We start from the raw sequence: 27,768 nt of genomic DNA, 5'->3' as shown, positions 1-27,768 counted from the left end.
TGAGCACACTGGGACAGGCAAAAGGGAGAGGCCCAAGGGACAGCAGATGTGTTGTAGGGACTTCAGTCCAGAAACTTTATGGAAGTAGGCAGAACCAATGAGGGCACTGCAATAACTTTCTTGGGGGATTTGGCAGCCTAAGGAACCACTTTTTACTACAAAGAGATGGGGTATAATACTCCATAGTGTATATGGACCACATCTTCCTTATCCATTCGTCCGTTGCCTCCATCAGAAAGGATGAATACCCAACTTTTGTAGCAACATGGAAGGGACTGGAAGAGATTATGCTGAGTGAAATAAGTCAAGCAGAGTGAGTCAATTATATGGTTTCACTTCTTTGTGGACCATAACAAATAGCATGGAGGACAAGGGGAGTTAGAGAGAAGGGAGTTGGGGTAAATTGGAAGGGGAGGTGAACCATGAGAGACTATGGACTCTGAAAAACAATCTGAAGGTTTTGAAGGGGGGGGTGGGGGGGTGGGAGGTTGGAGGAAACAGGTGGTGGGTATTAGAGAGGGCACGAATTGCATAGAGCACTGGGTGTGATGCAAAAACAATGAATACTGTTATGCTGAAAATAAATAAATATTTTTAAAAAATAAATTAAAAAAAAAAAGAGAGAGAGAGAGATGGGGTATCCTATGGTCAGCCCAGAAGAAGTTTGTGTGGAGCCTACTGCGCAAGCTTGAGGCAGAGGGGGAGGGGAAGCAGCTACTAGCAACTAACCTCAGCTTCATAAACTCAGCAGAAAGATCAGAGGTGTTGTTGGAAAGGCAAGAAGCCCAGTGATTCTGTGTCCGCCAAATAGAGACAAAAACCCAAGTTGTGCGATGCAGCTTTAAAGGGGCTGGTGATTGACAGAATGTGTAGCAGTGGATAGGGTGGAGCCGCTGGGTGGGGTTTAGAACTGGCAGCTGGGAGAAACCAAAAGGAAGGAAAAAGAAAACCATTGCCCCTGACGTTGCTAATGTCGGGCGGGAACCTAGAAAAAAAAAAAAAAAAAGAAAGAAAGAAAGAAAAGAAAGGAGGATTTTAGAGCTCACCTCCACTCGTGTCCCCCGGTCGACTCTCTCAAACCCTTCTGTCTCCTTTTGAGATAATTAAAATCGAGTAAACACCGGCCCTAGTCGGTGCCCATTCTCCCTAACTCTCCACTGACCGAGGTTTGTGGTGCTAGGAAGTGAGGACTCTGAGTGCACCCCTCAACCCCGACCCCGCCCCATCGGCCCTGGCCCACCGCGGGGAGCAGAAGATGCCTTCGGAGGTGCAGAATCCCAAAGTAAGTCCCTTTTGTTTTTCCTACCCACTCCCTCTCCTTACTTTTGCCAGCCTCACTGGGGTCTCCCGCTGTGTTGCGAAGGAGCCTTCTTACGGAGACTTTCAATGAGGATTCAGAGGGTGGAGCAGAGTAGGTTGGGGTAAGGGGAGGGGAAGGGAGGAGGGGTGGTGCCTTGGGGCCTAGGGGAACTGCCACCCACGGGATAGGCGCTAAAAGTTTAATAAAGCCTTGATTTCTCCTTCCGTCATTAGAGCCTCGATTTACCCCCTCCAGGCATTTTCTTTGTGTCACTCTGCAGCATCCCTATCATATTACTTAAAGCCTCTTGCCGCAAGCTGGGAGGGCTCCATCTTGCCTGGCTTCTTAAAGGGACAATGCACCACTTGCACTGTAGGAAATCTCTACTGGAAATTCAATTTGGAGAAGGATGGCATTTACTCACCTTACTATGTCACTACATGTCTTAGGGGAATTTGTGTGGCGAGAATAGCTTTTTCTTTCTCACACTAGCCTCCAGAGGTGGTTCTAATGCTCAGTTTATTCTTAGGAGGTACACCTTGGGTAATGTTGCCAAGTTGCACATTAGTTAGCTGCAGAGTCAATTGGATCTGTAGTTTTAGCTGAAGGCAAATATTCTGTTTCCTGAAGGTTACATGGCTGTGCAGATGTCTTGAAAAAATTTATTCATTCTACAAATATTTATTCAATGCCAAATTTATTGCCTGTGGCTGTTCCTGCTGCTGAGTGGTGTCTATAATATGTCAAGACCATGTAGAATGGTGTCACTGACTCCTTTCTTAACAGATTGGTGGCCAGGTTTTCTTCCTAGGATATAGAAATTAGTAATAGACATCAATATGTCCAAGCCCAAGTAACTGGGAGATCCAGCTGGAAAAGATAGGAACTCAAGTCAAAATAATATGCAAAGAGAGAGAGGCTGGATACTTCAATAGGGAAGTTAAGGCTACCTTGGGTGATCTGTCATTACCATTTTCATGTCCAGTCAAGGAAGATTGTGTTGGGGAAGAGGGCTTCACTATCTCCCTTCTGCTGTTAAATAGAATAACTTGTATGGTGATTTGTTAGAAAGCCTCATACAGACCAGTGACATCTCTTCCATGTTTGTCTCTCTCACATTTCTGCTTCGAGAAAGTAGCAGGACTGGATGGAGTCTTATGATATCCCATAGTTCAAAGAAATGAAAACATGTTGTTTAGATTTTAGGGCTTGTCTTTCATCCTGAAAGTTTCTGTTTGGTCAGTGGAATGCCATGGCTCCCAGTACTCTGCAATTTACCAGTTCAGCTGTCTCTGGTATTAAATGCAAGGCACAGAACCCCTCTCTTCTTTAATGTGCTAGGTTTTATTGCATCCCTAGTGTTAATTCCCACCAACGGCAAGTATCAGTTCTAGGTTTCTAGGCAACATTTAGCTAAAGCACATTATTCCATGCCCTTTTTCCTCAATTGGTTTTCCAAACCTCAAAATGACCTTATTCTGAATAGCTAGTATTGTTGAGTCCACTGGATTCTTTCTCCCTAAAGTCCCTGGCCTATGGCTTACTTAAAACACAAGAAACATGAATTAAGCTGGAACTCTCCTAGTAACTTTAATCAGTGGGAATACAGTCTTGTCCCAGGGCCAAGAGCCACTTGTACATGTCATACCCACTGAAGTCTGCTATCAACACCCTTGCATGCAAGATAGAGATGGAACTATGTGTTGATTCCATAGCCAGTTTCCTACATTTGGTATGCATGGAATATGTTAAGAACTGTTGTACTTCCTTTTTAACATTTGATTGTCACTTTGTGTTAATATTGGTTTGTTTTTCTTTGGTTGAGTTTCCAGTTGCAGGATATGGGAACTAGGCAGTTCTTAGCTGTCATAAAATATCATTCCTGAAATATGGCTATTCTCTTCCTAGGATAATGAAAGTTTTGTGAACCCACCAACAAGTACTACAGGCAAGCAATAGAGATACTTCTCCAAGGGCTTCAAGTGTCTTCTTCAGAGCAATTTTAAATTGTTTGGTGTCATTTGTTCTGCTTCTTCGGTTTGTGGAGAACTTCTGTCTATGTGGAGGCAAAAAAGTTTTATGAGAGATAATTGCATGCACTTTTCATGCTCTCTTTTCTCTGTATTTTACTAACAGGATTTTTGACTCCCAACTCCTCTTGTGGAATAAATGCATGGATCTGGGGGCTAGGCTAGACTCAAACACTTTTTCTCTACATTTACTTTGGTCTGAGTTCCTTCCTAGTTGTTGCTCAAGCTTCAGGGATAGGGAGCTGTGATAGACAAAGATATCAACACAAAAATACATTGTGTTGTGATATTAATTAATTAATTAATTAATTTCAACAAATACTGAGAATTTACTGAGTGCCATCAGTGCACAAAACTCTGGGGATATATAGCAGTAAACAAAACAAAGCTCTGCACTCTTGGAGATTATATTCTAAAGAGGGTGTGTAGGTGAAGGTGAAAGACAAACAATAAAGGTCTTTGTTGTACTGGGATATGGTAGGAGAAAGGATATAAAGCACCTGGAGTTGGGGAAAGCTCTTTGATATAGAGCAGTCAACAAAAGCTTCTTTTATATGGTGGTATTTATGAATATATCTGAATGAAGTGAGAGAATCAGCCATGAGAATACCTGAGCAAAGAGTGTTCTAGACAGAGGAAATAGAATTTGCAAAGTCTTGCTGTGTTCAAGAAATAGCAAGAAGGCCCATGTCACTGGAATGGAGACGAGAGTGGTAGGACATGAGGTCAGAGAGACAGAAAGACAGAGAGGGTCAGATTTTACAGGACCTTGTAAAGACATTGACTTTTATTTGATTTAGGAAGCCATTTTAAAAAAGATTTTATTTATTTATTTATTTATTTGAGAGAGAGAGCGAGAGAGAGCATGAGTGAGAGAGCACAAGCAGGGGGAGCAGCAGAGGGAGAGGGAGAAGCAGACTCCCTAAAGAGCAGGGAGCCCTATGTGGGGCTCCATCTCAGGACCCTGAGATAATGACCTGAGCTGAAGGCAACTGCTTCACTGACTGAGCCACCCAGGCATCCCAGGAAGCTATTTTTAAAGAAAATAAATAATTAACAATTACATTATCTAAAATTCTGTGTGCCTGGGTGGCTCAGTGGGTTAAAGCCTCTGCCTTCAGCTCAGGTCATGATCCCAGGGTCCTGGGATGGAGCCCCAGGGCTCTCTGCTCAGCTGGGAGCCTGCCCACCCCCACCTGCCTCTCTGCCTACTTGTGATCTCTGTCTGTAAAATAAATAAATAAAATCTTAAAAATAAAATAAAATTCTACTCTAGTAAGGAGGATGGATTTTCATCTTAACACAAAATGATTTATGTTTTAATGCTTTGGGTATAACTCTCCTTTAAAAAAACCTTAGAAAGCTTATTGCTGAATTTATGTCACCTAATGCAATTTAATTTCATACTAACCATTGTTTTATAACAGAAGTATCTGAAAATAGTTTCAAGCACATTTGAAACTACTTAAATACTAAAAGTCTTTTCCACGTACTTTAATAAAAACAATAATAAATTTATTAGCACTTGAATAATGCTTAAACTTTTAATGAAAACATCACAAGATTTTATAGTACTAGTTTATCCTATTATGAAATGGTGAAAATTATTGACTTGGAAAATTTCTAAGCTTTTAGTGTTGTTGGCACATATGAGTTCTCCTAGGTTATTCACTATCCTTCTTCCCAAGTTCTTTCCAGTGGGGAAGTGTGTTTCATGTATGATTTCATTTAATTTTCATAGTAAGTATGATAGGCACTATTACCATTCCCATTTTACAGATGAAGAAACTAAGGCCCTAAAAAAACTAATGAAAAGTAAAGTGCTATACCCAAGGGCACACAGCTAGTAAGTGGAAGAGGAACCATTCTCTTCTATACCTTCTGAGAAGTTGTTCCATCAGCTTCTTTCTCTCCTATCTTCCTTGATTTATTTTTCTTCTTTAGTTCTACCACCCATCCAACTATCCCCACCTATTTATTGAGGATCCTCTCTGTGCCAGGCCCTCTATTCAACACTTTATGTGTAGCAGTATATATAAAGCCCATAACAAGTTTATGAAGTAAGTAGTATTATTTTCCCCATTTTTCAGTTAGAGAAACTGGGACACAGAAAAGTCAAGCAACTTGCCCAAATTTACACATATAGTAAGTGGCGGAGTTGAGATTTGAACCCAAGTTCTACAAAGTCTATGCTTTGACTATTGTGCTATACTGCCTTGTCTTCAGTTTGCAAACACATTTTTTCCCTGGTCTAAATCAGTCTTTCTTTAGCAACACTCACTCAAATTACTATTCCATTTTTCTTCAGTTTCTATTTAAATCATTACTGAAATTGCTCTTACTAAATTTACCTGAAGGTCTCCTAATTGTCATGTCCATTGCTTTCTCTTCTTTTAGGTTTTCAACATAGTTGACTCTAGTACATTTGAAGAAGTTGTGCATTTCATCATTCTTTAAAACCTTCCCTTCCTTGTCTTCCATGACAATAATCTATCTTGGATTTCTACCTCTCTGACTGTTGTTTTCTTTCTCTTCTCTAGCCATTCTATAACCTTTTATGTGTGTGCATAATTTCATCCACTTAAGAGTTTCAACTGTCATTTATATGCTGATGATGGCCTGTGTGATAAATTGCATCTCCAAGCTGAATGTTTTTTATGAGACTGGACCTACCCATTTATCTGTTAAGTGGACATCTTGACACTTCATCCTTCGTATGTCTAAAACTGAGTTCATCATCAAACCCTTCATATATATGAAGGTTTATATATCCTATCCTATTTCTATATCCTATTTCTATCCCTGTCAGTCACATAATCAACCAAACAATGAAGTCTTGAGTTATCTACTATTCTTTCTTCTCTTCACCTTCCAGATTCTGCTTCTTGGATCTTTGTATGTTCTCCACCCCAACTTGTAGTGCCTTTACTTAGTTTTTCAACATGTATGATCTGGCCTATTAAAATAGCTTTTTTAATGCCATTTTATCTGCCTCCATTCTCTATGGCTTTTGTTATAGATGAAATTACATCCCTCAAAATATTTTTCAATTTTAATTCCTAATACCACAGAATGAGACTGTATTTGGGGAACGGGTATTTACAGAGGTAATCAAGTTAAAATAAGGTCATTAGGACAGACCTTGATCCAGTATGACTGGTGTCTTTATAAAAAGGGGAAATTTGTATACAAAGAAAGACTCACAGTAGAGGGAAGATGATCTGAGAAGTATAGGGAGAAAGCCATCTAAAAATTAAAGAGAGAGACCTAGAACAGATTCTTCCCTCATAGCCTTCAGAAGGAATTAACCCTATTGACCTCTTGGTTTTAGACCTCTAGCCACCAGAACCATGACAGCAAATTTCTGTTTAAGCTACCCAGTTTTTAGTACTTGGTTGTGCCATTCCTAGCAACCTAATAAGGACCCTGGTCTATATATTAGGATGTTTCTAAAAATATATGTTTTTATCTTACCAGTCATATGCTCAGAATCCTTCAAAGATTCCCCATCACTTATAGGATTAAATCCCTGCCTTTTAGTAAGATGTTTCAGTTTGTCATCAGCCACTGTTCCTGTTTATTGCCTATGAGTTCCTCATCACAGGAGCCACATTAAACATACTGCTACTTCTTGAACATAACATGGTCTTTCACAAACACACTGCTTCATTTATGCTATTAGAATTTCCAGAAATGTGGGTGCCTGGGTGGCTCAGTAGGTTAACCCTCTGCCTTTGGCTCAGGTCATGATCTCAGGGTCCTGGGATTGAGCCCTGCTTTGGGCTCTCTGCTCAGCAGGGAGTCTGCTTCTCTCTCTCTCTCTCTCTCTCTCTCTCTCTGCCTGCCTCTCTGCCTACTTGTGATCTCTCTCTGTCAAATAAATAAATAATATCTTGAAAAAAACAATTTCCAGAATTGTCCTTCTTCCTCTTACAACATGAACTACCCCACCTCCACCTTTCCTTCTACTCCATTCTTCTCTTTGGTAAGCTCCTATTCATATCATGATATTCAAATCAAGTGTTATTTTCTCTGTGGAGCCTAACTGCACCTTGAATTGTAGGAAGGGTTTGAATTGCCTGAATAGACAAGAAAGGGTATTTTAAGCAGGAAAAACCATATAACCAAAGGCAGGTAATGAACATCTACATAATGTGGGATAAAGGAGGATGAGGAAGGGTTAAGGAAGGGATAAGGCTAGCAAACTCTTGCCAGTGATGATAATATAGGTAGGACAATAACAGCTGCTGGAGAAGTAGTAATGTCAATATTCTTCCTCCACAGAGTCTCAGGGAAACACCTAAGTCTCAAAGAATGTTATTATATAGCTAGTGTCACCTGATGCTGAGATGGCCAGTATTTTGTTTCTTGGAAAACTGGTCTTTCTAATAGCTCCCTGAGCTGTGGGCACTTTTTCTGGTCAGTGATGGGACAGTAGTAGAGTAGAAAATGTATAAAATGTTAAGAGTGCTTTTTTTTTGGTCCTCTTTGCTCTAGCAGAATGTGATCTGCAGCTTTGACTTACTTAAACCTGGCTCTCTATATTAACCATTTCCACTTATATAAAGCAGATGATTTTGAAAGGGAGAAACAGCATTCATTCATTCATCTCATTTACTCATTCAGCATGCATACCCTGAGAATCCTCTATTTGGCTAGTTCTGTGCTACAGATTAGAAATACAAAAATGCAAGACTTCAGCCTTACCCTGGAGCTCACATGGGAGAAAGAGAGAGAGAAAGATCTAGCTAACATCCAGTGTTTGTTGATCACTTCCTATATGCTAAGGACTGTGCTAAGCCCTTTACATACTTCTCATTTAAACTCACAAAAGGGTTATTCCCATTTTGTAAATAAAGACGCTTAAGTCAGAAGATATTTGAATAAACTCAAGGAAAGAGAAATTGGGAAACCGACAAATAAGCAAATTATTAACATGAACAGGAAAGATGAGGGGTAACTGGGGTGAAGAGGTAAGAGAAGACTTGCTGGAGAAGGTGATGTTTGAATCATAAAGTATAAATAGGATTTTTCAAGGTAGGAAAGTAAAGAAAGGAGACATTGTAGATTGAAGGAATTTCATATGTAAATGCATGGAGCTTCCAGAGAGATGGTGTCTTTAGAAAATAGTGAATGTTTCATTATGGCTGAAACATAAGGAGATTCTGGACCAGTGGCAGGAAAAAAGACTGAAGAGGTAAACAGAATCCAGGCACCTGGGTGGCTCAGTCACTTAAGCATCTGCCTTCAGCTCAGGTCATGATCCTGGGGCCCTGGGATCAAGCCTCCTGTCGGGGCTCCTTGCTTAGCAGGGAGTCTGCTTCTCCCTCTCCCTCTGCCCCTCCTCCTGCTTGTGCTCTCTCTCTAATAAAAGAAAAACAATAATTAGGAGCATTTCCCCCCATATTCATTCTTCATTATTCAAAACATTAGGGATTGTATAAATAGCTGCTTGCAGTGCTACAGAGAAACTAGAGTCATATTTGACATTGAGGGTCAGTCAGTATAGGCCATCAGAATTACTGGTGCTAGAAAGTAGACACAAACATGAGCATTCATTGAGCTCTAAGAGTCATTGCAGATCAGTGATAAATTGTGAGACCTATTACTTTCTGGGAGCCCACAGTGGTAAAAATGACTACTATTCAGCTAATCAAGCAATATTTAATAATAAGTAATGATAAAGCAACACCACCAATAATAAATGTGACAGGTACTACTCTAAACACTGGATTTATTATATCCAAGTGATAAATGGAGAAATTACAGCACACCAGACCTATGACCATGCCTATAAGGAAACTGGGGAAATTCTGCTAATAATTGGTAGAACTTGGAATTTGGACCCGGGTACCTTGCCTCCAAATCCATGGTTTTAATCATGGTCAGCAAGACCAAGAAGGAAATAGATCCAAATGGGTCACTAACTCTGGACCCTGCTAGCAGTATAATGCCCTGCACATATGGACGCATATGAAAAAGACAGTAACAGGTGGAAACCCAAAGAAGTAAGAAAACACCAGGTAAAGCAGGTAGCTTGCTTTACTAAAACCATATTCGGGTCTCAGATATACTTTATCTTTTTCCCCAAATTTGATTTCATTACCAGTGTATGAAATGTAGAAGATTTTGTGTTAAATATAGGTGAGCAGCTTTCTTGAAAAACTTTAAATGTATGGCATTACTAGGCCTATCCTGCTGCATGGTGACAGTTACCAGGAACTGAGCAGCATCTACCCGTTTAGGCATTTTGTTTATTCATTTATTTTCTTTGGTTGCAAAGGATGAGACCCATCTGGAGCTAGTTTTAATTCAAGAAAAATGTCACTGTATCTTGGGAATGAACTGGTTTTGCAAATGGGGAGTTCTTAGGAACATTAATTGGTTTTCTTTATGTGTCTCATATTTACTTCCCTCTTCATATCTGATTGTTTCTTCTCTCCTAGCAGATTAAAACACACAGTGGGCAAGACATAGATTCTTCATCTCCTGAGTTCATATGTTACAGTTTGGTAATATGGGAAGGCAATGGCTAGCTCTCTTAGTTCCAATTCCCAAGGCGTAGAAAACTGAGCACTGAAAGACCTGGTTTGAGTCAGTTTGCCTGGTATAAAGAATTCAGCTCTTATGAGGAGGCTAGGGTCAGGCAATATAAGCACACCTTTTTAAATCAGAGAGGAGTTATTATTATTTTCTTTTTTTAATGTGTTATGTTATGATGACTATCATCATTAATTTTTGATGCAGTGTTTTAAGATTCATCGTTTGTGCACAACACCCATTCCATGGGTTGCCTCCTGTTTCCTTTGCTGTGCAGAATCTTTTGATCTGGCTGAAGTCCCCAAAGTTCATTTTCACTTTTGTTTCCTTTGCCTTTGGAGACATGTCTTGATAAAGTTGCTATGGCCAATGTCGAAGAGGTAACTGCCTATGTTCTCCTCTAGGATTTGATGGATTCCTATCTCACGTCGAGGTCTTTCATCCATTTTGAGTTTATCTTTGTGTATGGTGTAAGAGAGTGGTTGTGTTTCATTCTTCTGTATATAGCTGTCCAATTTTTCCAGCACCATTTATTGAAGAGACTGTCTTTTTTCCACTGGGTATTTTTTCCTGCTTTGTCAAAGATTATTTGACCATAGAGATGAGGTTCCATATCTGGGTTCTCAGAGTGGAGTTATAAGGGGATCATTACATGTGGATGAGACCCTTCCAAATTTTCCCCCTGTACCAAACATTATTTTGGCCTTACTGATTTTGTGGTAGATTCCTGCATTCTCTTGGAGGTCTCTCAATGTACTGTAAGCCTGACCTATCTGATCTGCTTGCCCGGTTAAGTCCAGTTATTTTGGGAGTTTGCAGGGTTCAGTGCATCCCTAGTGGCCTGGTCCTTTCTTGTGATAAATCTCTCCCTATTACTGTGCAAAGCAGTTTGAGGTCAAAATGGCCAGAATACCATTCCTTTTCTTTTTTTTTTTTTTTTTTTGGCACTTTGGATCTCACAGGATTTTCTTCCTCCAGGAGCTTAAAAATCACCTAATCAATTATTATATAATGGCCTAAAAGCCAGTTAGTGCAGCCTAGTGAGTGCATTCTTAAAGAGTTAACAGCCCTATATGAAAAAGGGGGCAGTCTAAAGTAAAGCAGCTGATAATATGTCTAGTACTAGAGAAGTAGCAAAAGTTTCATTCACAAATGTAATGCCTGTGCTTTAGAATTAGACAGGATGACAGCGATTTACTGTGTTCTCCTTTCTTGGATTCCCTTGAATCACAGGAACTTTCCACATTTTGTGGTCCCCAGTTGAGGCTTGGGACACTTCATGTTTCAAAGATTTTTTTTTCCAGTGGCTTTAAATTTCCTTTCCTGATATTGCTGACCAAAGTGGCAGTTGGTATTGAAGGATTCCACTTTCAGCCCAGAGCTTTGGGGTGCACGGATTGCTAGTCCTAGTAGGCGTTGAGAGGGAAGCTTCCCCCACTCCCAAAAGTACCAAAATAATTGTCCTGGATGAAACTTTTCTCAGGATCCTGGAATGGGTTAGTTTAAAAGGAATCCAATCTCTCTGTCCAGGTCCTGCTGCATTTTCTTGGGATTTTCTTTGCCTTTTATAAATAGAATTATCCTAACTTCCTCAAGCTGAGAGTCACTTATTTCCAGGGTTAGAGTCTTTACTGTTCAGAGTGAAGTGGGAAGAACTCAGAACCAAAGCCAGACAACTTCCTAGAAAGAAGAATTTTACTTAGAACATTTGAAATCTGGGCAAACATTAGTTTGCTTTCACATTCCCTCTGTGATGTTTCAATAAAATGAATAAAGTAGGTCTGTTACTTTGGATCTTCCTCTCCTTCCTCTAGCTCCTTCGGTTGGCAGGTTAAGTCAGCATTTATTGCAAATGACAATAGCAGGTAATATTTTTTTGAGCAATTTCTATATGCAAAACACTGTTCTAAATTCTTGTCAATACCTATGTAGTAAAATTGTTATGATGGTTATATAACACATAAAATGTACCTAGCATATAATGTTCAGTCAGTAAATGTTAGTACTTGTATAATCACTATCCCCTCTCATTCCTTCTCCCTTAAAAAAGTACAATAATTTATAAACCTGTCAATTCACTAGGTTGTACACCTAAAACTAGTATAACATATTGTGTGTCAATTATACTCAAAATACATACATACATACATACATACTTGGATTAGGCTCACTGTAAATACAGACTTTTTAATATCTGAGGAGAGATCTTGGCTGCTTCACCACTCTCTCATCCAACCTATAGTAATAGATCCAAGACTATTCTATACTTCTTAAGCCCCCATTCATACCTACCACCAATTGTGGCCTCCTGATTTCCTGATGAAATTATATAAATTCCCTCATTTCTCTTCTACCTCACCTAGGTCAGCACTGCTCAAACTTGACTATATATAAATCACCTGCAGATTTTCTTACGATTCGGATTTAAAAAAAAAATTTTTCCAATTTATTTATTTTCAGAAAAACAGTATTCATTATTTTTTCACCATACCCAGGGCTCCATGCAAACCGTGCCCTCTATAATACCCACCACCTGGTACCCCAACTTCCCACCTGCCCCACCACTTCAAACCCCACAGATTGTTTTTCAGAGTCCATAGTCTCTCATGATTCACCTCCCCTTCCAATTTCCCCCAACTCCCTTCTCCTCTCTAACTCCCCATGTCCTCCATGCTATTTGTTATGCTCCACAAATAAGTGAAACCATATGATAATTGACTCTCTCTGCTTGACTTATTTCACTCAGCATAATCTCTTCCAGTCCTGTCCATGTTGCTACAAAAGTTGGGTATTCATCCTTTCTGATGGAGGCATAATACTCCATAGTGTATATGGACCACATCTTCCTTATCCATTCATCCGTTGAAGGGCATCTTGGTTCTTTCCATAGTTTGGTGACCGTGGCCATTGCTGCTATAAACATTGGGGTACTGATGGCCCTTCTTTTCATGACATCTGTGTCTTCGGGGTAAATACCCAGGAGTGCAATTGCAGGGTCATAGGGAAGCTCTATTTTTAATTTCTTGAGGGATCTCCACACTGTTCTCCAAAGAGGCTGCACTAACCTGCATTCCCACCAACAGTGTAAGAGGGTTCCCCTTTCTCCACATCCTCTCCAACACATGTTGTTTCCTGTTTTGTTAATTTTGGCCATTCTAACTGGTGTAAGGTGATATCTCAATGTGGTTTTAATTTGAATCTCCCTGAGGGCTAATGATGATGAGCATTTTTTCATGTGTCTGATAGCCATTTGTATGTCTTGATTGGAGAAGTGTCTGTTCATATCTTCTGCCCATTTTTTGATGTGTTTGTCTGTTTCATGTGGGTTGAGTTTGAGGAGTTCATTATAGATCCTGGATATCAACCTTTTGTCTGTACTATCATTTGCAAATATCTTCTCACAATTCGGATTTTGAGTCAGAAAGTTGGGGGTGGGACCTGAGGAGATTCTACATTTCTAATAAGTTTCTGGGTGTGCAGATACTTCTGGATGGATAACATATTGTGTAGGAAAAATCTAAAGAATATCAAAGTTTATTAATCTCAATGCTTTCTTTTAATTAATTTTTTTCAGTGTTCCAAAATTCAGTTTATACATCACACCTAGTGCTCCATGCAATACGTGCTGTGCCTTCTTTAATACTCACCACGAGGCTCACCTATCCCTCTATGCCCCTCCCTTCCAAAACCCTCAGTTTGTTTCTCAGAGTCCACAGTCTCTCATGTTTCATCTTCCCCTCTGATTTATCCCAATTCACTTTCCTTTCCTTCTCTTAGTGTCCTCCATGTTATTCCTTATGCTCTACAAGTAAGTGAAACTAATGTTTTGTTGTTATTGTTTTTTGTTTTGTTTTGGTTTAACAGATTTAGAAATTGAGGCTTAAAAATGTTATGTGATTTTCTCAGAGTTGTATAACTAGTAAGTGGTAGAGTCTAGTCTTAAACCTAGCTCTTGCTTCCCATGCTGTATTTATATCCTACACCTCAGCAGTTGTTTCTTGAAGCAATTCCTTGATGTTGAATTGCTTTCTCTACATCACCTCAACCTATGGGGATCTCCATGTTGCTTTTGTCTGATCTGACTACAGCATTGTTTTGCTGAAATATTACTACATTTTTAAATTTCCTTGAAAATAGTTTAAAGTTGTTTTGGCTGGAAATGTTTCATAGGTAGCACATGAAAGCTTTGAAGAGCTCTGAGGCAATAGATTCCTGCATTAATAGAGTTTTTATTCATTCAAAAGGGAGCAGTGAGTCTGATTTAAATAATTGAAAATGATGTTCAGAGTTGTTAGTGAGTGAGAGGTAAATGAAGTTAACGTATTCTCTTACTTCAGGGTCTGAAGCATACCAGCTGTGTCTGGAGAGGATTGAGGTCCTCCATCTCCAATGTGGGGTGGGGACAATGTCAATTTACTGACTATGTGAGGTATGGAACTCAAAGCTTTCCATGGAAAAATCCTTCAAACTGTTTTACCAGACCTACAACTCAGGGTGCCTTGAGGTTAATAGATTTCTTGATGTAATTTGATGGTTAGAGACTCTAGGACAGGGGAAGACTCTCTAAGCATCACTGGAATCTACACAGTTGCAGTTTTCCTTTGCAGCTATGCTATGGGCATAATAGTAGCCATCAGTAGCTAAGAGTTAGTAATGGTAACTTCAACTTTTTTTCAAAGTTTTTTATTTTTTTTAATTTTTATTTTATTATGTTATGTTAGTTACTATATTGTAGTATATCATTGGTTTTTGATGTAGTGTTCCATCATTGTTTGCATGTAACACCCAGTGCTCCATGCAATACATTCTTTGCCTGTATTGTCTTTAAATGTAGATTTGGGATGGTATGTTAAATTTGTCCTGTTTTGATTCAAAATAAACTAGGAAATAGCATCCTCATAAACTGGGTAGGCTTAAACAGAGAGTGACCTTGGGAATCTCAAATTTGTATTTCAGATCTTATGACCCATGCACCATTCTGCCAACTGGAAGAAGTGTACTCTTATTGTGGCAAAAATATTCAAGCAAAACAGCTTCTTCTTGCATATTCAAAGGGCAGAAGGGAACTTGCTTCTGAGTGCCTGGTACTCTGTTAGCCCAGTATAAATATAATTTTTCTGAATTTTCTTAATATAGCCCTATGAAATATTCCCCTCCCTATTTTTTTTTACAAATGAGGAAATAAAGAATCAGAGAAATTAACTAAATAAGCAGTTACTGTCGCCCTCGACCCGCAAGGACGACAAGAAGCCCCGGTTCTGGTGTATCTTCTCTCACTTTATTTCCGCAAGTTTGCATGACCAATCAGCGAGCAAGGTGACCAATAAGGGGCCAAACAATGGGGAGAGCCAATGAGAGTCCTGTTACTATGCTGATTAAATTTGAAACAGCCAATGACTATGTCCTCCTTTAGGCAAGCTTCACCAGAAAGTTCGTTGTTTACTTGCAGAGTATTTTGCTGGCAGTGAGCCAAGTGCCATCTTGTAATGGCGGGGACTTTCCCGGCCGGAGGCGGTCCCCGACATCTCCCCCTTTTTTGTTTTATGGCAGAGATCGTGCCTGTCTTAGGTCGTCAGTAGCAGAAAACATCCTTACCCGTCATCAGACACAAGATATCAATGATCTCTGTCCTGTCTTAGGTTGGTATGTTTCTCTACTGATCTTACCCGTCTTTGACTACCGATCTAGCATGCTTAGCCATATCTGGGGAGATGTCCCAGCCTCTATTGACATAAGGGCTTGTACTATAGCTCGGCTCTGCTCTCGCTGCTGTGTTCTCCACTGGCGAACTTTTCTGAATAGAAGCAGAATGCCAATAAGGAGGAGGACAAGAAGACCAATTGTGCCAGCCCATTGTTTGGTAAACTGGAACATATTGCTGAATGTTTGAAATAGCTCTGGGAGGGAAGCTGGTTGCACACGCGTACTCGTGTGAAATTTTGAAAATCGTCAGACCAAGCACCCTGCAAATACTGGGAGAGCTGTCGGGAGACATTCTGTAAGTCACTCATATTAGTATAGGCTATGGGAGTTACACAAATTGCCGGGAAGGGTGCTATACATCCCAGTCCCAATAGGGCCCCCAATATGTCCACTTGTTCTTGAACCAAATCCACTCTCTGGTTGACTATCAGGATTCCTGCTTGTAGATGTGCATTGATCTGAGTGTGTTTGAAGGGCTGCTGCCATTCCTTCTGCAAGGGTGTTCACAGCTTCCGCAGTGGGTATAGTTGCAGCAAGCGAGACTGCTGCTGCCGTGGCAGCTTCTGTAGATATAGCCAATGCTGTCACAATGGCGGCTGTGATACCAAAATCTCTCTTCTTTCTGGATAGCACCACCAGTAACTTGTCATCTGGAATGAAAACTGGGATAGGAACATGGGTAGGGATACACATAATCACAGCCAGCTTGAAGGCCGTGACATTCCAGCACTGGGAAAGATAGCAATTCTTAGTGCAATTCAACGTATCATTCAGCTTGCTAGCATTTGTTACGAGGGAAAGGAAAGGTGGCGAGACCCATATGGGAGTGGGCTGATAAATAATATTATTGGGACAAGACACATTAATTGTTGTCTCAAAGGTACCAGAGTCATTTTGTTTATAAGAGCAGTTGAGGAATTTGCCACCATTTAACATGGACACTGCTGAGATATCTGTACATGCTCCTAACAAGTTACAGACCTGCCATGCATCAAAGGGAGAGGAGGGAATATGAGAGAAGAGTTAGTCACTGGTAAAGGATATAGCCATGCTTTAACCACTGCTCACAGCTCTCTGGCTTGAGTCTGCCGCAGGAGGTGTAGCATCCTCAGAGTTATCATCAGCATCTTCAGCATGACGACTGGTGTTCGGAGGCAAGGCTGCACGCACCAGCCGCTCTGGGATCCAAATTGGAGCCTCTTTTTCCTGTGGAAAAACACATACAGACCCCCTACTCCATACTAACACTGGATCTGGTCCATTCCACTTTCCTGTGAGGATGTCCTTCCAAAGTACTAAAGGCTTAGGGGGAGCAGCAGCAGCACTTGCATGTCTGTCTGCAGCTGATTTACCTGTTTTGTCCAACGTTAAAAAATTCAAAATAAAGAAAATGGTGTTGAGCTTATCTTTAGGGGACCTGAAGGTGTACCCTATTCCCCCTTTTTGTTTATAAAGCGCATTTTTTATTGTAAGATGTGCGTGCTCCTCAACACTCTGTCCTTGTGGGTTATAGGGTATTCCTTGTGGGTTATAGGGTATCAAGTGAATGTCAGGTTGTTGTAGGAAGGCTTTAAAGGGTAGTGAGGTGTAGGCTGGACCATTATCTGTCTTTAACTGGCGTGGCTTTCCCCATGCCGCGAAAGCCTATAGGCAATGGGCGATAACATCTCTGGATTTTTCCCCCGTATGCACTGAGGCGAAAATTATTCCAGAGCAGGTATCTACAGAGACATGAACATATCTTAACTTTCCAAATTCTGAAACATGTGTGACATCCATTTGCCATATATGACTAGGTAACAGACCCTTAGGATAAACCCCCAAGGACGGTGCAGGTAGTAAAGTCACGCAGTTTCTGCAGGAGACTACTATGTCCCGTGCCTGTGCTTTTGTTATGTTAAATTTGAGGCGAAGAGTTAAAGCATTCACATGGAACAGCTTATGATAATGTCTTGCCTGTTGCAGCGGGTCCTCAATGGCAAAGGTTGATATGGCCCCGAGGCATTAATAGGTTTTACAGGGGCCAAACCCTGGATCACAGGTGGTCCCATTGAGGTATGTTTAGCAAGCCTTCATCTAGGAACCATGGAGCCGCCTTTTCCACTGTATTCAAAAAGGCCCGAGCAGTTTTTGCTTTTAGTGGAGTTCCATTGGCTTACAGCAGGTCTTTTAAAGACCCTTCTAACCGCACTTTAGATACTTCAGATCCCATTATGAACACACAGACAACAGACGCGGACGTTAAAGACACTAACTAACACACTGACTTTTTACACACATATACTTCAGTCGACCTTTATTCCCCGCTTTACCGCGGAATAAAATCCCGGCTCTATGGCCGCCCCGCTTCTTATTGCGGTCTTGTACAAGATTGCCACCACTTTAATTGTGGTCCCTTAAGAAAATCCCGGCTCTATGGCCGCCCGCTTCTTATTGCGGTCTTGTACAAGATTCCCACCACTTTAATCGTGGTTCCTTCCCCGCTTACCTGCGGTTTTTCTCCTTGAAAGGTTTACTTACTCGTTAACAATTCCCGGGTTTCGGCACCATTTGTCACCCTCGACCCGCAAGGACGACAAGAAGCCCCGGTTCTGGTGTATCTTCTCTCACTTTATTTCCGCAAGTCTACACACTTATATACGTTTGCATGACCAATCAGCGAGCAAGGTGACCAATAAGGGGCCAAACAATGGGGAGAGCCAATGAGAGTCCTGTTACTATGCTGATTAAATTTGAAACAGCCAATGACTATGTCCTCCTTTAGGCAAGCTTCACCAGAAAGTTCGTTGTTTACTTGCAGAGTATTTTGCTGGCAGTGAGCCAAGTGCCATCTTGTAATGGTGGGGACTTTCCCGGCCGGAGGCGGTCCCCGACAGTTACACTGCTAGCATTTGGCATCTGGGATTTGAACTCAGATCTGACACCAAAGCCCTTGCCTTTAAGTGACACATTATGCTGCTTTCAAGTACCTAAATTAGGAAAGCAATAGATTCCGATGTTATAGCCATTTATTATAAGTTACTTATTTACAATTTAAATGTCTTATTTTGAATGGGAAAAAGACCAGAGAAATAACAGGATGTATTGAACAGAAGTATATAAAAGAAGGTTATTTCTACATTTGGGCTCTCAAATCACTAGACTCAGCAGTCTAAGGATGTCTTAGTCATGTCTTCCCCTAGTACCTAGTGCATAGAAATTGTCTAGGAAATGTTTGTTGAGTGAATGAATGAATGGATGAATTGATGAGTTTAGAAGAATTAGCTACCTACTTTGAGACTTCCTGACAGACACATCCTTTCACATGTTCCTGGCCAACAATATATAGATTATGTATACAGGTACCCAAAAAGAGATACACATATTCATTCAGAAATAGCCATCCTGATATACACAAACTCAGAGATACATCTACATGTAAATGAATGCTAGGTATATTAGTTTCTTGCTGCTGTAACAAAGCACCATAAAGTGGTTGGCTTAAAACAAAGAACATTCATTCCCTCATAGTTCTGGAAGTGACACGTATGAAGTTAAGGTGTTGGCAGGACCCTGCTCCCTCAAAAACCTCTAGGGGAAGATTCTTCCTGATTCTTTTTTTTTTTTTGGCTTCTGACATATTTTGGTTTGCAGCAGCATAATTCTAACTTCTGCCTCTGTCTTTACATGTTTGTCTCCCTGTATGTGGGTCTCCCTCTCTTCGCAAGGTGTTTTCCAGTTCTTTATAAGAATACCAGTCATATTAGATTAGAACCCACCCTAAATACCCATCTTGATCACTTACTCCCAAATAAGGTAAAAAATCACAGATACTAGTGTTTAGCATCTCGATATATCTTTTTAAAATATATATTTATTTGTTTATTTAAATCAAAGATGTTCACATAGAGTATTATATTAGTTTTAGGTGTACAATATAATGATTCAACAACTCTATACATTTCTCAGTGGTCATCAGAATAAATATACTCTTAATAACCTTCACCTATTTCAGCCAACCCCACACCTGTCTCCCTCTGGCAACCATCAGTTTGTTATCTATATTTAAGTGTTTTTTTAAAGAGTCTTTTTTGTTTGTCTCCTTTGTTTCTTGTATTGTTAAAAAGTTTTTATTTAAATTCTAGTTAGTATGTTAACATAAGTGCAATATTAGCTTCAGATATACAATACAGTGACTTAACACTTCCACATAACACCTGGTACTCAACACAAGTGGACTCCCCAGTTCTCATCAGCTATTTAACCCATCCCCCCACTCACCTCCTCTCTGGTAACCATTAATCCATTCTCTACAAGTTAAGAGTCTGTTTCTTGGTTTGTCTCTTGGCTCATTTGTTTTGGTTCTTAGATTCCACGTACCAGTGACATCATATGGTATTTGACTCTCTCTGACTGACTTGTCTCACTTAGCATTATTCCCTATAGATCCATTCATGTTGTAAATGGCAAGATTTTATACATTTATGGCTGAGTAATGTTGTATAAATATGTTATAGCTTCTTTACCCATTTATCTGTTGATGGATACTTAGGTTGCTTCCATATCTTCTCTTGTAAATAATGCTTCAATAAACATAGGGGTGAATGTGCCTTTTCAAATTTGTGTTTCCATTTTATTTGGGTTAATGCCCAGTGGGGGAATTACTAGATCCTCTGTTAATTTTATTTTTATATTTTTGAGGAACGTCCATAGTGTTTTTCACAGCTTGCATGCCCACTAACAGTGTATGAGGGTTTGTTTTTCACTACATCCTCACCAACACTTGTTTTTTGTGTTTTGATTTTCACCATTCTGACAGCTGTGAGGTCACATCTCATTGTGGCTTTGATTTGCATTTTCCTGATGATTAGTGGGGTTGAACATCTTTTCATGTTTCTGTTGGCCACCTGTATATCTGTTTTGGAAAAATGTCTGTTTATGTCTTCTGCTCATTTTTAGTTCTATTATTTGTTTTTTGGTGTTGAATTGAGTAATTTTTAAATTTTAAATATTAACCCCTATTGGATATATAATTTGCAAATATCTGTTTCCATTTGGTGGATTGATTTTTTGTTTTGTTGATTGTTTACTTTGCTGGACAAAGCAGAAATGAACTATTAGGACTTAAGATAAAAAGTTTCTGCACAGCGAAGGAAATAGTCAACAAAACTAAAAGGCAACCTATAGAAGGTGAGAAGATATTTTCAAATGATAGTGTAGTCCCAATAGTTCATTTTTGCTTTTGTTTCCTTTGCCTGAGAAGACATATCTAGAAAAATGTTTCTATGGCCAATATCAAAGAAATTACTGCCTATATTTTCCTCTATGAATTTTATGGCTTCAGGTCTCACATTTAGGTTTTAATCCATTTAAAGTTTATTTTTGTTTATGGTGTAAGAAAATGGTCCAGTTTCATACTTTTGCATGTAGCTGTCTAGTTTTCCCAACACCATTTGTTGATAAGACTCCCTTTTTCCCATTGTATGTTCTTGTTATCCATGTCATTGATTATTGTACTGTATAATCTTGGATTTATTTCTGGGCTCTATTCTGTACCATTTATCTATGCCTCTATATTTGTGCCAGAATGATAGTGTTTTAATAATTGCAGTTTTATAATATATATATTTATTTTTTAAAAAAAATTAAATTCAGTTAGCCAACATATAGTATAATAGTTTCAGAGGTAGTGTTCAATAATTTATCAGTTGCATATAACACCCAGTGCTTACATCACATGCCCCCCTTAATGCCCATCAACCAATTACCCCATCCCCACACTCACCTCCCTTTCTGCAACCCTGAGTTTGTTTCCTACACTTAATAGTCTATCATGGATTGCTCCCTCTGTGTTGAGTTCCCATTCAGTTTTCCCTCATTTCCTCTATGATCCTCTGCACTGTTTCTTATATTCCACATATGAGTAAAACCATATGATAATTCTCTTTCTCTGACTGACTTATTTTGCTCAGCATAATACCCTCCAATTCTATCCATGACAAAGTAAATGGTAAGTATTCATCTTTTCTGATGGCTGAGTAATATTCCATTGTGTTCTGTATCCATTCATCTGTTGATGGACATCTTGGCTCATTCCACAGTTTGGCTATGGCCGACATTGCTGCTATGAACATTAGGTACAGGTGTCCCTTGGAATCACTACATTTGTATATTTGGTGAAAATATTATTTGTGCACTTGTTGGGTCACGGGGTGGCTTTATTTTTAACTTCTTGAGGAACGCTCATACTATTTTCAAGAGTGGCTGTACCAGGTTGCATTCTCACCAAGAGAAGAAGAATGTTTCCCTTTCACCACATTGTCAACATTTGTTGTTTTCTGTCTTGTTAATTTTAGCCACTTTGACTGGTGTGAGGGGGTCTCTTGTGGTTTTGATTTGTATTTCCCTGATGGCAAATTATATGGAGCATTTTTTTCATGTGTTGTTGGCCATTTGTATGTCTTCTTTGGAGAAATGTTGTTCATGTCTTGTATTCATTTCTTGACTGGATTATTTATTTTTGCTATTGAGTTTGTTAAGTGCTTTATATACCTTGGATACTAGCCATTTATCTGGTATGTCATTTGAAGATATCCTCTCACATTCTGTAGGTTGCCTTTTAGTTTTGTTGACTATTTCCTTTGCTGTGCAGAAACTTTCTATCTTGATTAAGTCCTAATAGTTCATTTTTGCTTTTGCTTCCCTTGCCTTTGGAGACGTGTCTAGCAATAAGTGGCTATGGCTGAGGTTGAAGAGGTTACTGCCTGTGTTCTCGTCTAGGGTTTTGACAGATTCCTGTCTTACATTTAGGTTTTTCATCCATTTTGAGTTTATCTTTGTGTATTGTTAAAGAAAATGGTCAAGTTTTGTTCTTCTATGTGTGGCTGTCCAATTCTCCCAGCACCATTTATTGAAGATGCAGTCTTTTCTCCATTGGATATTCATCCCTGCTTTGTTGAAGATTAGTTGACCATAGAGTTGAGGGTCCATTTCTGGGTTCTCTGTTATGTTCCACTGATCCGTGTATCTGCTTTTGTGCCAGTACCATACTGTCTTGATGACCACAGCTTTTTAATATAGCCTAAGTCAGACATTGTCATTCCACCAGCTCTGGTTAGTGTTCATCTTCAACATTTCTTTGGCTATTTGGGGTCATTACTGGTTCTAAACAAATTTTAGGATTCATTGTCCCACCTCTGTGAAAATTGTTGAAGGTATTTTGATATGGATTGCTTTGAATGTGTAGATTGTTCTGGGTAGCATAGACATTTTTTTTTCAATTTATTTATTTTTAGAAAAACATTATTCATTATTTTTTCACCACACCCAGTGCTCCATGCAAGCCGTGCCCTCTATAATACCCACCACCTGGTACCCCAACCTCCCACCACCCCTGCCACTTCAAACCCCTCAGATTGTTTTTCAGAGTCCATAGTCTCTCATGGTTCACCTCCCCTTCCAATTTACCCAAATTCCCTACTCCTCTCTAACACCCCTTGTCCTCCATGCTATTGGTTATGCTCCACAAATGAGTGAAACCATATGATAATTGACTCTCTCTGCTTGACTTATTTCACTCAGCATAATCTCTTCCAGTCCCGTCCATATTGCTACAAAAGTTGGGTATTCATCCTTTCTGATGGAGGCATAATACTCCATAGTGTATATGGACCACATCTTCCTTATCCATTCATCTGTTGAAGGGCATCATGGTTCTTTCCATAGTTTGGCGACTGTGGCCATTGCTAGCATAGACATTTTAACAATATTTGTTCTTCTAATCCATGAACATGGAATGTTTTTCTATCTCTTTGTGTCTTCCTAAATTTCTTTCATAAGTGTTCTGTAGTCTTTACAGTGCATATTCTTTACCTTTTTGGTTAAGTTTATTCCTAGTTATCTAATGGGTATTGGTAAAATTATAAATTGGATCAATTCATTAATTTCTGTTTCTTCAGTCACATTGTTGGCATGTAGAAATGCAACTGATTTCTGTGCATTGGTTTTATATCCTGCCCTTTTGCTGAATTCCTATATGAGCTCTAGAAATTTTGAGGTCGAGACTTGGGTTTTCTGCATAAAGTATCATGTAATCTGTGTGTGAAGAATGAGAGTTTGAATTCTTCATTGCCAATTGGAATACCTTTTCTAAAAAAGCACATGTATCCTTTTTTTTTCAGTTTACATTAATGTAATTTTATTTTTTCAGTGTTCCAAGATTCATTGTTTAAGCACTACACCCAGAGCTCCATGCAATACATGCCCTCCTTAATACCCACCACCGGGCTTACCCAACCCCCTACCCCCCTCCACTCCAAAACCCTCAGTTTGTTTCTCAGAGTCCATAGTCTCTCATCATTCATCTCCCCCTCCAATTTCCCCCAACTTACTTCTCCTCTCCTTCTCCCAATGTCCTCTGTGTTATTCCTTATGCTGTACAAGTAAGTGAAACCATATGATAACTGACTCTGAGCTTGACTTATTTCACTCAGCACAATTTCTTCCAGTCCTATCTATGTTGATACAAAAGTTGGATATTCATCCTTTCTGATGGAGGCATAATATTCCATTATATATATGGACCATAACTTCTTTATCCAGTCATCTGTTGAAGGGAATCTTGGCTCACTCTTTTAGGCTCTCTCTTTGCTTCCAGGATCCCCTTTAATATTTTTGGCAGGCCTGGTCTAGTGTACACAAATTCTTTTAGTTTCAGTTTGTTCTGGAATCTCTTTATTTCCAATCTGAATGATAGCCTTTCCAGATAAAGTATTCTTGGCTGCATGTTTTTCTCATTTAGAACCCTGAATATATCATGCTAGCCTTTTCTGGCCTTCCAGGTCTCTTTGGATAGGTCTGCTGCTGGACTAATTTTCCTACCGCCATACATTATGGAGTTCTTATCTTGAGCTGCTATCAATATTTATTCTTTATCTCTGAAATTTGCAAGCTTAATTATTATATGGTGGGGTATCAATCTATTTTTATTGATTTTGAGGGGTTTCTCATTGTCTCCTGGACTTGCATGTCCATGTCTTTCCCCAGATTAGGGAAATTCTCTGGTATGATTTGCTCAAATAAACCTTGTGTTCTCCCTCTTTCTCTTTCTTCTACCTTGGGGACCCCAATAATTCTAATATTATGTCATATTATGGAATCACTAATTTCTTGAAGCCTCCCCTCATGGTACACTAATTGTTTTTTCTCTCTTTTTCTCAGCCTCCTTCCTTCCCACCGTTTTGTGTTTTATCTCACTGATTCTCTTTTCTGCCTCATTTACCCTGGCTGTTAGAGCATCCAGGTTAGATGCAGCTCAGTTAAAGCTTTTTTTTTTTTTTTTGCCTGATTAGATTTTATTTCTACACTAGGAGATTGTCTTTTGTCTTTTATCCTTTTTTCAAGCCCAGCTAGTTACTTTATAGTCATTACCCTGAATTCCTGCTCTGACATTCTACTTATAACCATATCGATTAGATCTGTGACACAGTCTTACCTCTTGTTCTTTCATTTGTTATGAATTCCTCCTTCTAGTCATTTTTCCCAGAGAAGACTGGGTGAACGAGTGAACAAAATAAAAAAATACGAACCACAACCCAAGTAAAATACACAGTAGGTAACTCTGCAGAGGTCAAAAACCAAAAAATAAAATTAAAAGAAAAAAAGGCAAAAAGAAAATAACATCTCACAGGTAGATGAAACAGAGTGATCCATTTGGTCCTGGGTGTATTTTAATCTGTATTTTTTTTTAGAAGACACTAAATCCCAAAATTGTGAAGAAAGCTAAATATATATATATATACAAAAATAAAATTGAATACAGTGAAAGGAAGCAAAAAATAAAGAATGTATCTATAAAATGTAAAAGTGAAAATGAAAATTAAAATACTTAAAAACAGAGTTGATAAAATAAGAAACTAGTTGAATAGGGGAAAAGGAAAACATAAATATAAAATTTTAAACTGAAAGAATTTTTAAAAATCTAAATTCAATTAGCCAACATACAGTACATCATAAGTTTTTGATGTAGTATTCAGTGATGCATTAGTTGCATATAACACCCAGTGCACATCACATCAATGCTCTCCTTAATGCCCATCACCCAGTTACCTCATCCCGCCACCCCTTCCCTTCTGCAACCATCAGTATGCTTCCCAGAGTCAAGAGTCTCTCGTGATTTGTCTCCCTGATTTCTTCCCATTCAGTTTTCCTTCTCTTCCCCTATGGTCCTCTGCTCTATTCCTTATATTCCACATATGAGTGACACTATATAATTGTTTTTCTCTGCTTGACTTATTTCACTTAGCATAATGCCCTGCAGTTCCATCTATGAAGATGCAAATGTTGGGCATTCATCCTTTCTGATAGCTGAGTAATATCCCTTGTATATGTTATGCCCCAATAATGGTCCGTGATTAAAGGAGTGAGACTGTTACAAAGCGAAAATCAAGCAAAGCTTTATTTCATGCCAAGCATCAAGAATCTAAATGAACATTCAGGGACACACCTCTTACAAGAGAGGGCGACCCCGCTCTCCTTTATGGACTGGCTTTTAAGGGCAAAGGCCATGTGGTTGGGTCTGGCCACACACAGGTGGCCAATGAGATTGTAACACACACAGGAAACTCCACAGTGATGCTAGGTGAACAATTGAATTACAATTTACCCCAGTGGACATTTGAACCAGCCTATTACACCTTGATTAGGATTGGTGCTAAAAAGGCTCCCAAAGGGTGGGGGCCCATACTCCTTGGTAGCTAGGGAGACAGTATGCACCCCCCTCACTGGTCGGATGTCTCCACTAGGCCTGACCCACCCTCATATCTGGGCTTTGTTACCTGGAGCTTGTTTCCAGGACTTGTTTTTAAGTTGGTCCCCTGGGGGAAGGGGAGCAGGGACAGTTTAAGGGTTAAACAACAAAGTTATTGTTTAACCTCAATGGAAGACTCTGGCTAAAATAAAAATATAAAATAGGTCCTTACATTCCCCCCTTTTCTTTGGAGATTAGTCAAATCTTTGACTCTTCAGCCAGTTTTATACCCTCCTTTTAACAGCTGCTAGACTGTTTTAATGACTCCAGTGTGATTTACCCAGAAACAGTATTTCTCTCCTGGGGTTATGCAGAGCCCTCCCTTTTCTTATTTTGCAATTGCTTATACCTCCCGCTATATCTTAACAACAGGGGCAACAATGAGTTTAATGAACTCATTGTTTTGTTTTGTTTTGTTTTGTTTTTGAGTCTTAGTTTTAGTCCACCATCGGAGGGGTCCATCGGCAGCGGCATCCACCTCTGGGGGGCGTTCTTGTCCTCGGCTCCTTTGACGTGACTCATATGAGTCCAGGTCCTGACGCCATCTACTTTTATTGCTGTGGGGGTGCTCAGGATGATGGTAAATGGTCCCTTCCAGCAAGGTTCCAAGCCTCCCACTTGGTGGCAGCGCATCCATACTGAGTCCCTGGGTTGGCGAGGATGTGGCTCCATCTCTGTCTCTGTCCCAGTGTGGGCAGTGTGGATCCCTGCATGGGCTCTTTTTAAGACAGATTATAATGCCTTTAGTGACTGGAGTACAGACTGATCAGTCATTTCTGCTATAGCAATCTATTGTAATCGGGGGCGGGGGGTGGTCTCCCAAACATGATTTTAAATGGGGTCACCTTATTTAAGTAGGGTGTACATCACGACCTGAGGAGGGCTAAGGGAAGGAGATCTACCCACCCACCGCCAGTCTCCAGAATTAAGTTTGTCAAGGTCTCTTCAAGAGTCTGATTCATTCTTTCTACTTGCCCTGAGCTCCAGGGCCGGTAGGCACAATGTAGTTTCCAATTAGTGCCTACAGCTTTGGCCAATACCTGTGATACTGAACTCACAAATGCAGGGTCAATGTCTGACCTGATCGCAAGAGGTAATCCAAACCTCTATCTCTTTTCCCTCTTCCCATTTTAGTTCTTCATGCATTTACTGCCTGACATTGAGTACATGTATTAACCACATCCTGAGCCATATGCCCTGATTTAGAAATCTGGAACTGCTTGCCCATAAGCTCCTCAAGCTTGTGTGTCCCCCAGATGAGTGCCCTGATGTATTTGGATTACTAATTTTTTCTAGTCTTAGCCCAATCCCCTTTATAGTCTAATTTAGTCCATTTCTGTAAATATACTTGCATCCTTGACCAGGAGGGCCGGGACAGCAATTATGCAGAGGCAAGGGGGAACCTAGCC

At 39.8% G+C, this 27,768-nt stretch overlaps 1 protein-coding gene across 2 annotated transcripts in view; it reads left to right on the top strand.

Annotated features, from left to right (window-relative positions):
* Positions 1-1,074: 1,074 nt before the first annotated feature.
* KLF8 (Kruppel like factor 8) overlaps positions 1,075-27,768 on the top strand; it is a 256,081-nt gene continuing 229,387 nt past the window's right edge. For both annotated transcript variants that reach the window (XM_044234518.1, XM_044234516.1), the window contains exon 1: positions 1,075-1,282. The gene's annotated coding sequence lies outside the window, so the exon portion shown is untranslated. The remainder of the gene's footprint in view (positions 1,283-27,768) is intronic.

This window comes from Neovison vison, chromosome X, assembly GCF_020171115.1.
Source record: "Neovison vison isolate M4711 chromosome X, ASM_NN_V1, whole genome shotgun sequence".
Taxonomy (NCBI): domain Eukaryota; kingdom Metazoa; phylum Chordata; class Mammalia; order Carnivora; family Mustelidae; genus Neogale; species Neogale vison.
Note: the sequence above shows the minus strand (reverse complement) of the source record. Positions and strands in the feature narration are given on the sequence as shown.